At 46.7% G+C, this 12,484-nt stretch overlaps 1 long non-coding RNA gene across 1 annotated transcript in view; it reads left to right on the top strand.

The window, feature by feature from the left end:
• The window catches only part of LOC130579659 (uncharacterized), a 92,188-nt gene that overhangs the window by 954 nt on the left and 78,750 nt on the right, over positions 1-12,484 (top strand). The gene's annotated exons all lie outside the window — the stretch shown is intronic.

Raw genomic sequence — 12,484 nt, 5'->3', positions numbered from 1 at the left:
CCGGCTGCCGCAGCCCCGCCCCGCCGACCCCCGGCCGCGGCTCCTAGTCAATAACAAGTTGAGTAAAGCTCTGCTGCTTTTTATATGTCGGGGGAGGCCCTGCCTTCCCCACCAGGTAAGGACGGAAAAGTTTCCCACACCGTGACGTCACCCAGGGCTTTCTTTTTTAGCATAGTGTGTTTTTTTTGCCCTCCTCTTTTCTTGCTCTCTTTTGAACAGGCAAACCTTCTCCCTGCCATTGCTCAGGAGCACTCCCCGCGCCCCRGGGCTGTGCTGGGAAGCCGGCAGTGCTCCCGAGGAGGCGTTGATGARGCAACTCTTCCTAATTGCTCTGCCGCCTGTACCTCGAGGTGCAGCTTGGCCCTGCCTGTGAAACAGACGAGAGTTGGATTCTCCTACTTTGTTTCAATTTTTTTTTTTATTTTTGTTTTTCTACACGTGTAGGAATTGACCTTTTARCCCAGATGTGTGGTCCTTGGGTTAGTTTCCTGTCTGTTTCTTTCCGTTTTGTTAGGCAAGTGGTACACAAAAGTTTAAGGAGCTTGCAGGAGCCATCAAACGTGCTTATGTGTCTTCCCACACACCTGCAACACATTGATCCTTCAGCACAAAGGGGTTTTGACCCATGCAGAAAAGGTCTCACAATGAAGCTRCAAGTGTTTTTGGACATACTTCAGGATTTCTTTGCTTCCGTGGATTTATTTACCTGTAGAGTTTGTGCTTGTACATTCCAGGAATGATTTCTGGGGCAAGATCTGAGAGAATGGGGAGTGCCTGGTTGCTGGTGATGCAGCAGGTGCTGGCTCACCAAGTAATTGGAGAAATGGGATATTAGGAAAGTATGGGAACATGCAGAGCTGGAGAAAAGGACACAGCATTTCATCTTCATGTTAATAATGTGGCTATGTTCTTGCTGAAATATGTTGGCTGCTGTCCTGTGTGTAGCTCAGCCTGCTGTGCAACAGCACAGTTTAGGGATGTGAGGGACTTTCTAATTATCCCCACCCTTGCTGATGTGGGACTGGCCCACACAAGGCTTAATAGTAATCTGGGATTTCCCTTGGGAAATATGAGTRTCTATGAATAGAGATTTACTGTTGAAAACTTCTCTCTGCCTGTTGGCTTGGTCTGTCTCTGCCCATCCCATGACCTTACAGCCTATTGCTACTAAATTTATTAGCTCTGTTATTCCCCTCTTTTAGTTGTTTAGCTTTTGTTGGAGGGTTTTCCCTGTGGAGTAGGCCCTAGCAGCTGATGGTGTGGGTGGTGATCATGTAGCCACCTGGCAGCAAGCCCCTACCCTCCTTGTTGAATCCTGCTTTAACTTTGTTATGATGCAGGTGCTGCTAATGGGCCCTTCAGGCCTGCTGCTCATTATTTCATAGATGGTTTTAATTGTTTTGTTCAGGTTTCCTTTTTCCACCTGAGTCGGCTTGTGCAGTCTGTTGGAAAAAGCAGCCAGATCAGGGACACCTGGGCAGCACTGAGGATRGCAGCAGCACTGAGTTGCCATCAGTAATGGTTCTGCAGAGAGATGCCTTATAGTGGGCAGGAGACCTGCTTCCCAAAAGTCACTGCCACCGTGCGTGTTGTGTGGCCAGGGGCACACTGGCTGTGTATGACCCACACTGCCAGCAGCCCTGGKTGGTGGCATGCAGCCCTTGTGTACTGCCTGGGTAAACTCCTGGGTGGAAATGAAGGACMTGTCCAGGAAAATGAAGCTAAAACTGTGCCTTATTAAAGCTTCTGTAGGTACAGCCCCAGGCTGCTCTGAGTTGCTGTGCAGTCTCCACGATGCCCTGGGTCAGTGAGAATTACTGCTTTTCTCGCTGTACATGTGTCTCTGTCTTGCCAGCCCTGTTTGCCTGGTGTGGTTGTACTGGCTSGGCAGAGGGGCTGTTACTGAGCTGGGAGAGAAACTCCAATTCCTGTTGCTCAGAGGYGAGATTTTTACCTTTGGAACGTGTCTGGAGATCAGCCTGGATATCAGGGTAGGATACTGGTGAGCATGCCCGTCTCAGTGTGGGTTCCAGCTCTATGAATCCTTTCTCTTGTTCCAGTTTGGTGGAGAGTCACCCAGCTTTAGGGGATAAAAATATTGAATGATGTCTGTGATGTGCTGTTGTGAAACCAGGACAAAACTGGCAAAAACCTGGCTTTAGACGGGCAGGCCAGAAATGATTTTCAGGTTCTATATACTGGGAATCCTGGTTAGTTTACCTGTCTTGTCTCTGGAAATTTGCAGACCACATTGGATTTCCAAGTTGCATTGTGCAGAGAAATGCCTTCAGCTGTGCTGTGTTAGTGAGTTAATAGGCACAATGAGGAACTGGTGCAGTGTAATTCAAGCTTTCATCTAGTGTAATGGCAGATTCAGGTGTGTATCCCTTGCTARGATACTTGTTTTTCTAGGATGTTCAGGCATGAAGCTCTAGGGCTGGAGTAGTGAGTTTTGCAAGGTGGTGTTGGCTGCAGTCTCAGTGGAGCTGGAGTGCTTTTACATATATTATTATCAGTATGTATTTTTAATTATTGCTCCTAGTAAGAATTACAGTATGGGGGTTCATGCTCAGAGTGGAGACACCATTTAATTTTGAAGCCTGGCCTTGTCTTGTTTGTTAAAATTAGTGGTGCCCACCTGTCTGACAACAAAACTTAAGTAATACCCTTGTGATCAAACTTTGTGAATGCAGTTTTGGAGAGGGATAGTAAGAATGGCTGGGAGCTGGAAAACCTGAGGGAGTTCTACCAGCAGTWTGGGATCACWCCTCTTAAAAGGACACATGTTAGAAAGGTGCCAGAGAAGCATCGAGTGCTGTGAAAAAGGGATGTCTGTTCCTTTGTACAAATGAAAACCAAGGTGAAAGTGGCTGATTCAGAATGAAGACATTTAAGCGCTTTTCAGTGTAACTAATGGCATTTATCATGCAGAATGTTGCTGAGAACAGGAGTTCAGCCGAGTCTGAAAAGAAGATTGGATGGTTGTATGAGTGTCGGGTGAATTCAGAGTTGTACCAGCCTGTGGTGGTGCCCATTGTATTATAAGCATCTAATTGGAAAAAAAACCCCAAAAACAGTTTCATGTAGGTTTCCATGAAGCATCTCTGGCTGGCTGTAGCTAGAGAAAAGCAGTAGCTTGGGTGGATGACAAATTGTTCCACGAACAGTTTCCACGTGTCTGTGGAAACAAATACCCTCAGGGGGCCCGCAGTGGTTTCTCTATTGCTCTGCCCATCGTGGCTGTGTGAACAATGCATCCTCAGTGTCTTTCTGTTGCTCAAGCTTCTGAAAGCCTGACCCACACAGCTCTGCCTTTCTGCTACTGATCACTTCTGTCCCTGACATGGCTTTCAGAAACACTTGCACTCAGTGCTCTGGCTGGCCCCAGATTCTGGGTTTCACCTTAAACTGGTTGTCCACACTCTGGTGTGGTCTGTGGCAGCCCGGGTAACGTGTAGCTAAGTCCCAGGGAATACATGAAGAGGTTTTAAAGATGGCATCAGGATGATGAAGAAGTATACACTGGCCAAGAGTAGGTCCTTTTCCAACTCAGGATATTCTATGATTCTTTACATATGTCTGTGCTTTCTAGGTGCATTATTTTTGTTGTTGTTGTTGGGGAGAATCTTCAGGGCAGTAAGATGGGTACCAAGTCCATGTACCAGAACCACCAGAAGTCTGGGATTCAGTGTCTGTGTTTGCTGTGTGCACGTGTGAGTGAGACAGTGAAGCTCCTGTCTGCAAGACTAGGTCCTCCACAGGCTTTTTCACCCCAGTAACTTCCTCATCTCCCTTTGCTCTTGCTCTTGTGGCAGCATAATTCTGTTAAAAGCTAGAGAGCTTACTGCAACTGCAGCTAGGACAGAGGAGGCAGGAGCAAAGGAGAGGGAAACCATAACTTATCAAAGGACGTGGTTTATCTGATGGACAGATTCACAAGGAACAGTGCCTTTAAAGAGCATGTGTTATTTCAAGTATTTTCCTATGTATGACTTTATAAACAGGGGTTCCAGAGGAGCGATGGAGGGAAGATCTTGTGATTGGTGTCCATGAGTGTGCATTGGGATGCTGGAGGAGAACATCAGTAAAGTTTGAAGAGCTCAGTGTTTCCCTCTTTCTGATTTAGCRAGCTTTTTGTTTTGCAAAATAGAGACAAACAGAGAAAATAAAGCAACAAATCAAACTGAAAACCACAGACCAGAAAAAAACCCCACAAAACATTAAAGCTTTTGAGAGCTTGTGCCTGCCTGAGAAGCAGAGTTTAGCAGGGTTGGTTCTTTTCATTCATCCTGCTCCTGGGTATGGCAGKCCAGGTAGGGCTGGTGATGTTTTCCAGTCCAAACATGAAAAAAACTAAAATCTGCTACCCACACTTAATCATTACAATTAAGGTTATTGGTAGAGACAACTCAGTGGAGATTCTGTTTTGATTTCTAAGAGCTGGTTTCGATCAGGGTCTGAGCAACTGCAAGAGCTGGCATGAAAATGATAATTTTTAAGTCACTGTCAGCAAGTCTCTGTCATTTTAGACTGTCGGTATCTGTTGTTGGGATCTGTGGGTGACAGTGACACACACGTGTGAGTCAGAAGAACTCCCAAACTATCACAATATGCTCAGGGAAGGAAAACAAACATCAGTGGAGTTGTGGGCTGCTGATAACCTTTTCTTACACAAAGTTATAAGCTTTTGAGTGTTGCAGGCTGTTAGGATGTTTTCTGTTGCCCTTGATGCCATAAGGGAACCTCAGAACACAGCGATTCCTTGGCAAACACATAAATTACTTAGTTTGGTTTGAGGGTAGGGAGGGATGCAGGAGGGACTCTGGCTTATGCCAGTTTTGTTGCTGTGTAATAGCCCACCAGGCCTCTTTGGGGTTTGCAGATCTGCCTGGGAGGGGSCCTATGTTGTATCTAAGTGAGTTTATGCACATGAGCACCCTCTGAGTAGGTGCCATTCAGCTCTTGGCTGCCTTCCTCCCCCTGCTCCTGCTGCTCAGTGATGCTTCAAGGCAGGAAAACTTCCGCCAAATCTTGGATGATTGTGCCGCCAGTGGAATAGTTAGTTGAGATTTAATATGGCCATTATCTTTAGGTAATAAAGTATCAACTAACTTGCCATAACTATCTTGTTTAATGTCTATTAAAAGCTCCACATACTTCATTCGCTGGGTGAAATTTAATAGAAGTTCATCTGAGCATTTATTGCTTATTTAATTTAAAAATAAGTTGATCTCCATGACTGGAGTAACAGGCACTAAGGATTTAATTAACATTTAGTAAACTGCCCTGTTAGCTCTGAATTACAGAATCAGGTCTTGTTTATGCATCAATTTGTAACTACCCTCTCCCTTTCTCTTTTCTTTTTTTTTTTTTTTAATTTATTTTTAAAATTTTTTTTGGCCAGCTGATCTCATTGTGGGGAGCTGCAGTCATCTTCTATTCTCCCCCTGCTCCTGATCTTTCTGCACATGGAGAGCCTGTTCTGGAGCTGGAATGCTGCCTAGGAGCCAAACCCAGCTGCTTTCTTGTGAGACCAGCCCAGGCAGCTGGGCAGGGRCAGGTGGGATAGAGGAGGTTGAATTCACAGGTTCTCCCACAGACCTTGCAAAAGGGTTTGTGGAGYCCCATGGGGTGGGTAGGGTTGCACTGTGTGGTGGGGTAGAAGTGATCCAGCATTAACCTTAGCTTAAATTTGGCTCTGTTACGTTTAAGTATCTCATGTAGAGCTTTTTCAGCGGTGTGGCTGCTGCATGGAATTCAGGTTGGTGAGGTTTGCTTTTTGGAAAGAGAATGTTGGGGTGTTGTTACAGGTGACKTGTGGGTGGTCCTGCTGCAGTGGCTGTGTTGGTTGTACCCCAGCTGGGGTGGTTTCTGTGTCAGCAATGTGCATGTGYGTGTTCAACGTGCTGCGTGCACGTACCCTAAGGAGCTCCCTGTTTCAGCAGTTTATTACCTCACCTTAACAGATTTGAACTGCTCCACTTAGTGATGCATGAATGAAAGCAAGGAGTCTCCCAGACAGTGCAGGCAGCAGCGGCTGGGTTGGGAGAGTGATTGAATTAGCAGCTGATAAGTGGTTGTAGCTCCAGCTGCTGTATCTTCACTGCCTGACTAGCTGGGTGTCAGTGATGTTCCTGTTCAAGCTCTGTGCTGAAGGACATCAGCTGGCTTGGGTTCAACATACCTTGTTTGAGTTAGAGACTTGATCTGCTTATTATGGGTTTGGACAAATCTTGAGAGATACCTCAAGATATTAATGCAGCTACGACAAGCCTTTAGTCTGGATCTCACAAGAAAAATGGATAGTGATGGTGGCAGGCACGTGGCAGACATGTAWTTAATTACATGCTGTGAGCTTTGTTGAAGGAATGGTTTTAAAGTTGCAAAGTCCAAATGCTCCAAAGCTATGAAAAGCCAGAATGAAGGTTGTTGATGAAACCTTAATTTCAGGCCCTCTTTCAAGCAGGTATTATGTTATAGCCACTTAATCACCAGAGCACCTACACTGTGTAGTGGAAGGTGATATTTAATGAGCAGCTATTTAGTTGCTTTTCTCTTTGTGCAGTGTGTGACCCCAAGCCTTAGTTACCATGTACTTTTCAAACCTGAGACAAAATGCAGAGTTTTTAATTTTCTTTTGTGCTTTTCTGGAGTGCTCTTTGTTCATTCATTGGAGCACTGTGGAAGTTGGAGGAGCTATTTTTGTAGTGCCTTGCCAATGTCRAGGAAAATTAGTCTTGCCATTTTACTTACGGGACACTGAGGCTTGGAGAAGCATGAGTCCAGTTGTCTCACATCACCCCTGACACTGAAATCATAGAGAAAAAAGCAGGCCAGGATTGTTCTTTTGAGTGTGCAGTCATAACTGATAATAAAGCAAAGAAATGGTTGGAAAGAATTGTTTGTAATTACAGACTGAAGTTAACGTCTTTTCTGCTCAACTCTGGAGATGACTCTGAACTTGCACTTATCTTCTCCCATATTTCCAGGCTGTACCTGCCTCTTATGCATTATCATCATTATCCTTGAGTGGGGGGCAAAGCCTGTACTTATCTTRCATGTGTATTGAAATGCCTAGCTTAGTGTGGAAGCTGGTCTGCACCTCTGGCATTTGGAGGCTAGAGCAACTTAGTGCTGTTGAATCCGAAATGTGGTGTTGAGTGGGTCCAGAAATAAGCCACTAAGATGGTTAAGGTCCAGGTGATATTTATGTATAAAAACATATTTCAAGTAGTAGAAGTAATGGGGACTTCACATCGTCTGCTCCATGCTTCCTCAGTGACTTGTTTCCCCATGTACAGTGTGACTGACATTTTTCAGGGTAGTTTAAGCTTCTTTTAAGGCTTATTCATCACTTCTGATTCCTGCAGGCGATTTGTTTTGAGAAGGAGTATTATGCCTTCCTTAGCACTGTTTCACTTCGGTGCTTTTTCAGACATTCCATTTCTTTTTCGAGTTCCTTGGGATGCACAGAGCCGAGCTTGGAAAACACAGCTTTGCATCTTTGCCATTTAAGGAGGTCTTGGTGAACCTTCTGCATAGTAAGTTTGAAATTCAAGTGTATGAGTAATCCAGCTGAACTCTGCAGTTACTTGTGTAAGATAAGTGAGTTTCAGCACTGTCCCATACCCAAATCCTAACCTGCTCCCGAGGCAGACAGATGGGGAACAAAGGAAGGRCAGAAGGGTTAAAGTTACCTGGGGAGATGTAGCATGCAGAGTGATCACAGCCTCGCTGCTGCGGAAAGTCAGCCTCATACAGAGCAGCAGATAATACTGTGAGTGGTGCAGACATTKGCAAGCTTTTAACAGTGGCATTAAGTAAAGAGCTGTGGGGCAGAAGTGTATTTTGAACCTCTGCATTGCTGCAGGAATGAGTGCGGGGCTCTTGGCATGTAACGCCTCTTTGAGTGTCTTCTTCTGCATCCACATTTTGGGAGTGTGGCCAGAGCAGCAGGTGAACTTAAAACAATATAAATGAGCATGTCTTTCCAAGGCACTCCACCCACCCAGGTCCTCGAAGTGTCTGGGTGAAAGGATGGCAGCTCACAGAGTGCCTGCGTGCCTTCCATGTCTTGGCACAGCGTGTTTTGCTCTGTTGCGTGGGAGAACTGTGAACTCGGGGTGTGTGGAGGCTGGGGAAGTTAGTTGAGAAATTTTTAAGGACTACATCGTAGTATGGGAGAAACAGCTACAAGAGCAGAGCTTGTTCCTTACTACACACAAAGATCCCTGCAGGGTGTGTTCATTTGTAAGCCGTTCTGGATGAGGCTGGTTACTCCCATGCCCTCACTGCACACACAGCCTACAGGCAGCGTGTTGTGGGCACTGTGCCTACAGCTGGGTATCGAATGTTTCTGAGGTGCAGGGCAGGTGGTTTGAGATCACCTCACCTTTGCACTGCTGGGTGTGTTGCTTTTCTGTGCTCTGCCCTGGGRCAGGATGGAGAGGATTGCTCCAGTGTGTTCCAATGACCATTTGTGCTGGTAGTCCCCAGCCTGTCTAGGGTCAGGCCACTCTGTGGGCTGTCATATGCATATCCAAGCCACCCTGCTTCCCTGGATACCATGGCCTGAGCCACTAACCCTTATTCCTTTGCACACCTGAGGTGGTGTGTTGGGTCATGGATTATGCTGTCATGTGCCAGAGGTCTGAGCGAAAGTGATCTGCTCCAGCTTTGTTGGCTTCAGGGCAGCCATGTGTCTGCCTGTGGTGGCTGTTTCCCATCCCTTGAAGTGCAGTGAGGCACAAGCAACCTGATAGGTTTTTGCAACAACTCTCGATAAATTTCTTACTTCTCAGGTGATTCGATTCATGCCTGATTATGGGTGTTCCCACTTTAATGGGTGGAGCTGGATGTGCAAAGGTAGCTGTGCTATCAGAAGGTCACTGGCTCGTCTTGTTTAGTTTCAACTCCCTTGGAAGAGGCATCTGCTAGAATGGGAATATTTTTTGTGTGTTTTAGTTGTGCCAATTCTACCTGATGTAGAATGAAAGTGATYCCAGGTGCTCTTGATCTCCAGAAAGACATAACCTATCCATGTAATGAAAGACATGAATAGTTCTGGGTATGGTATTGCTATACTCCTTGGTTTCTTTTGTCCATTGCTTTTGCTTCTGTATTACATAGCCAACATTTTCTTGTGTTGTCCATATCTCTAAATTTGACCAGTGCATCTTAGACTAGGCCTGGCACYTTTTTTGCTGCCTGAAGGAGTGTTGTGAGTCTGGCAAACTCTGTATGTCTACGTCCTGTGAACCCAAGCAGAGAGCACAAGCTGTACCATGAAGTGACGTCTGGGTCTGAGGAGATCCTGCCCTGGGAGATGAAGATAAAGCAAAGAACGGTGAGAGAAAAGCAGAATGATTGACTTGGGGATATAGTGACTGATTGTGAGTGAAGATCAAAAGGATGTAAAAAGTGTTTGTTAGCAGAACTGACTAAGATGAAGACGTGATAAGTACTGAAATGTGTGGAGGAAAGGACTTGYAACTGGGTGCAAAGCAATTCTAGGTCATGGGAACGTACGGCTCCTATGGCCCTGCCGCCACAAGCCATTGCCAYGTATGTCCCTTTAACAAACGTGCACGGTTCACTCTGAAACCCGCTCAGGATCTTCCCGTCCTTCCTGAGAAGTTCATCTCCCTCACGGCTGTTTATCGCTGCGGTTTCTGAGCTGTGCGTACTCGCTGTCTCATTCCTCAACCCTTACTCACAGGAGGCCTCTGTGTGAGGGAGGGACACTCAAGAGAGCCATGAAATGCAAAGTCCCTTTGCCACGAGGAATTTGGGTGGCTGATCAGCTGCAGCTGGGTGTTCGAGAGCCTGTTGGAGGTCTGTGGGCTGTGAGTGTGATCTGCAGCTCTCCAGAGAGTGGGATGGAGCTTGAGGGAAGGTGGTTTTCCCCTGCAAAGGGCAACCCCCATTTGGGGGCTCCTGGTAGAGCTACATTGGCCCAGCTTGTTGGCAGAAGTGTGTTTTGCTTTTGGATGGGGTAAAGTGGAGGAGGGGAGCAGCATGACTCACTGAAGTTATCGGTGACCAGAAGTAGGCTGTGAGCTATAGGGGACACCTCRTGCCTCCAACCCAAAACAGTGAAATATGTCAGGGGACAGACAGCCATATGTGCAAATACAGCCTGTGGRTTTGGGTCTTGGTCCAGCACTCATCCATAAATARGCCAGGCCCTTCTTTACACTAGCASTTGTGTGCRCTTCACAAACATGAACCAGCTAATCCCAACAGATGTTTGGCGGCCTCCAGAGCCCATGAGGAAGTTAAATATCATTKCACTTTGCTAGAGAGATGCCCAGGATTCCAGTAACACCTGCTAGAAGATCCCATTGGAGCTGTGTGTGTTGGTGGCTGTGGCACCTGCTGCCTTCACCCCAGGCTGCTCTGCCACAGTGTGCAAGGGCTGGGCTTCCATTGACACCAAAGACACAGCTTCCTTTAGCTTGTGAGGGAGAATGGGATTTAGCAGTATATTTACACACTCACGCTTTATTAAAATCTAGCTGCAAGGAGGGAGCTGTGGATTTTGCTTGCTGCCTGCCTTTGTTCCTGCGCTGATGTGCCCACCTCCTTGGTGGTCATGATCCTCCTGGTTGGCCTGTATCCTTTACTTGCCTCTCTCTCTTTCCCCAAACGTCAACATTTAGTTGCAAGCTTTAGCACCTCCAAGGACAAGCGAATGTTGCTGAAGTGACGATTAATTCTGGAGTTGTCTCTGGACTCTCCAGTTTGTGGTTCAAGAAGGACTGAGGATCATATTMGTTTCTCCTGGCCTCTATTTTGTGCTCTGGTTGGGTGGCTGTCCCGATTTTTCAGGCAGAGTTGTAATTACAAGGCTGCTCAGTGAAGTGCTTGGGGCAGCAGTAGGATAGTTTTGGATTACCAATAAATCAAGGACTTTCCTTAGGTGTGTCCTCACTCAGTTCCTCATTAGTCTCSATGGAATATGAATGATGGCTCTGAATTCCCATGTGTGATTAAAACTTCCTGGAGTCTCCTCAGGGCACAGACCCACCAATTTTTGCTGTTCATCACCTCAAGGACAAGTGTTGGGTGTGTTCTGCAACGACAGGGGCTGTGGGCTGCTCCTCCTGTCCCTCATAATTCTCTGTGGTTGCTTCGCTGCGCCAAGCATGTGCATCTGACTTACCCCGTGCTGCCGGCAGCTCCTGCCCAGCCTTTTTGTCTGCATTAGTTTAATTGAGTGAGGAGCTTGCAGGAGAAGCTATTCATTCCCCTGGTAACTGTGCTTGACAATCAGAAGTTATTCTGGGGGTGAAGGATGGCTACAGGTTTGTTTTCCTTGGTTGGGGATCCATAACCCCTAATAGTTTCTCACTCACAGGAACTGAGTGGACTTGGTTTGCTGCTCATTAAAAGCCAAAAGAGTATGTAGTCTTTTCCAAAATAATAACCATCTTTGGTGAACAGAATAAAACTATTCTGACTTCCTATTTGTTTCCAAACCCCTTGCTTGTGCTGTGGTACTTTGTGCTGGCCATGATGCATGGGAGGGCCCCACCAGGGCCAGCAGCTCCGTCCTGGTGTGCAGGGAGTTTGTGCTTGAATCCTTTGTCTGCTGTTGGACYGAAGGATAAATACAGTAAAAGCACAGGTTTGTGAAAAATGTTGTGAACCTAATAATTAAATTTGGGATCAAGGATGTGTTTTCTYAGTGGGAAGCCCATTAAAGGTGATAGAAGGGAGTGTGTGCACCCTGTGTGCCCAAGCATGTTTTTACCTTGGCTTTTTATGAGCTAAAAACCAGCACGAAGAAAAAAAAAATGTTTTGAATGTGCATGTGTGCTCAGTACCAGCAGCCCCAGTTCCTAGACAGTTTGGGTTCTATCAGTAATTGGTTTCAGATAAGTAACTTTGATTCACGTGTTGAGTTGGGCCTGCCATTACAGTGGAAGGTGTAAAGTTCCCCTTTCCTTTCTGTTTGACCAGCCTCTGTTTCTGTCATGTTTTTGGCTGGACCAGGACTGGACCTGCAGCAGGAGGGGGACAGGACCCTTTTGACTGGTCCTGGGTGTCCATGCCATGGTTTGTGCTTCACTGCACGTTGGAGGGCTTGTCTGATGGCACTGCTGGGTTGAGGGCTGGAAGATGTCTGTTCCCAAGTGGCTGGGCTCCCTGGAAGCAGGRCCTGGAGCTCTGTGGGTGCTGTTTGCTCTGTGTGTGCAAAGGCAGCAGCGCCTCTCCAGCCTTGTATTTCTCCCCACCACCATCTCATGGTGGGGTTTGGGCCTCTGAGCTCTGGCTGGCGTGGGAGGAAAGGCTGTGTGGGCAGCAGCCACTGGCTGAACATCCATCCTCTGAAAGAAATTATACAGGGAAGGGCAGGAATCTCCTGGCTAGATTGAGAGGCTGGGGCAGGATCAGCTCCATTCAGAATGCTCTGCAGATGGATGTGTTTGACCTGCTCTGGAGGCTGCTGATAGTGGCTGTGCCCGTCCGTCTGCAATGC

This window comes from Malurus melanocephalus, unplaced genomic scaffold (assembly GCF_030028575.1).
Source record: "Malurus melanocephalus ecotype Western Australia unplaced genomic scaffold, MMel_1.1 scaffold_284, whole genome shotgun sequence".
NCBI classification, from domain to species: Eukaryota; Metazoa; Chordata; class Aves; order Passeriformes; family Maluridae; genus Malurus; species Malurus melanocephalus.
This window is presented reverse-complemented; position numbering and strand designations above follow the sequence as displayed.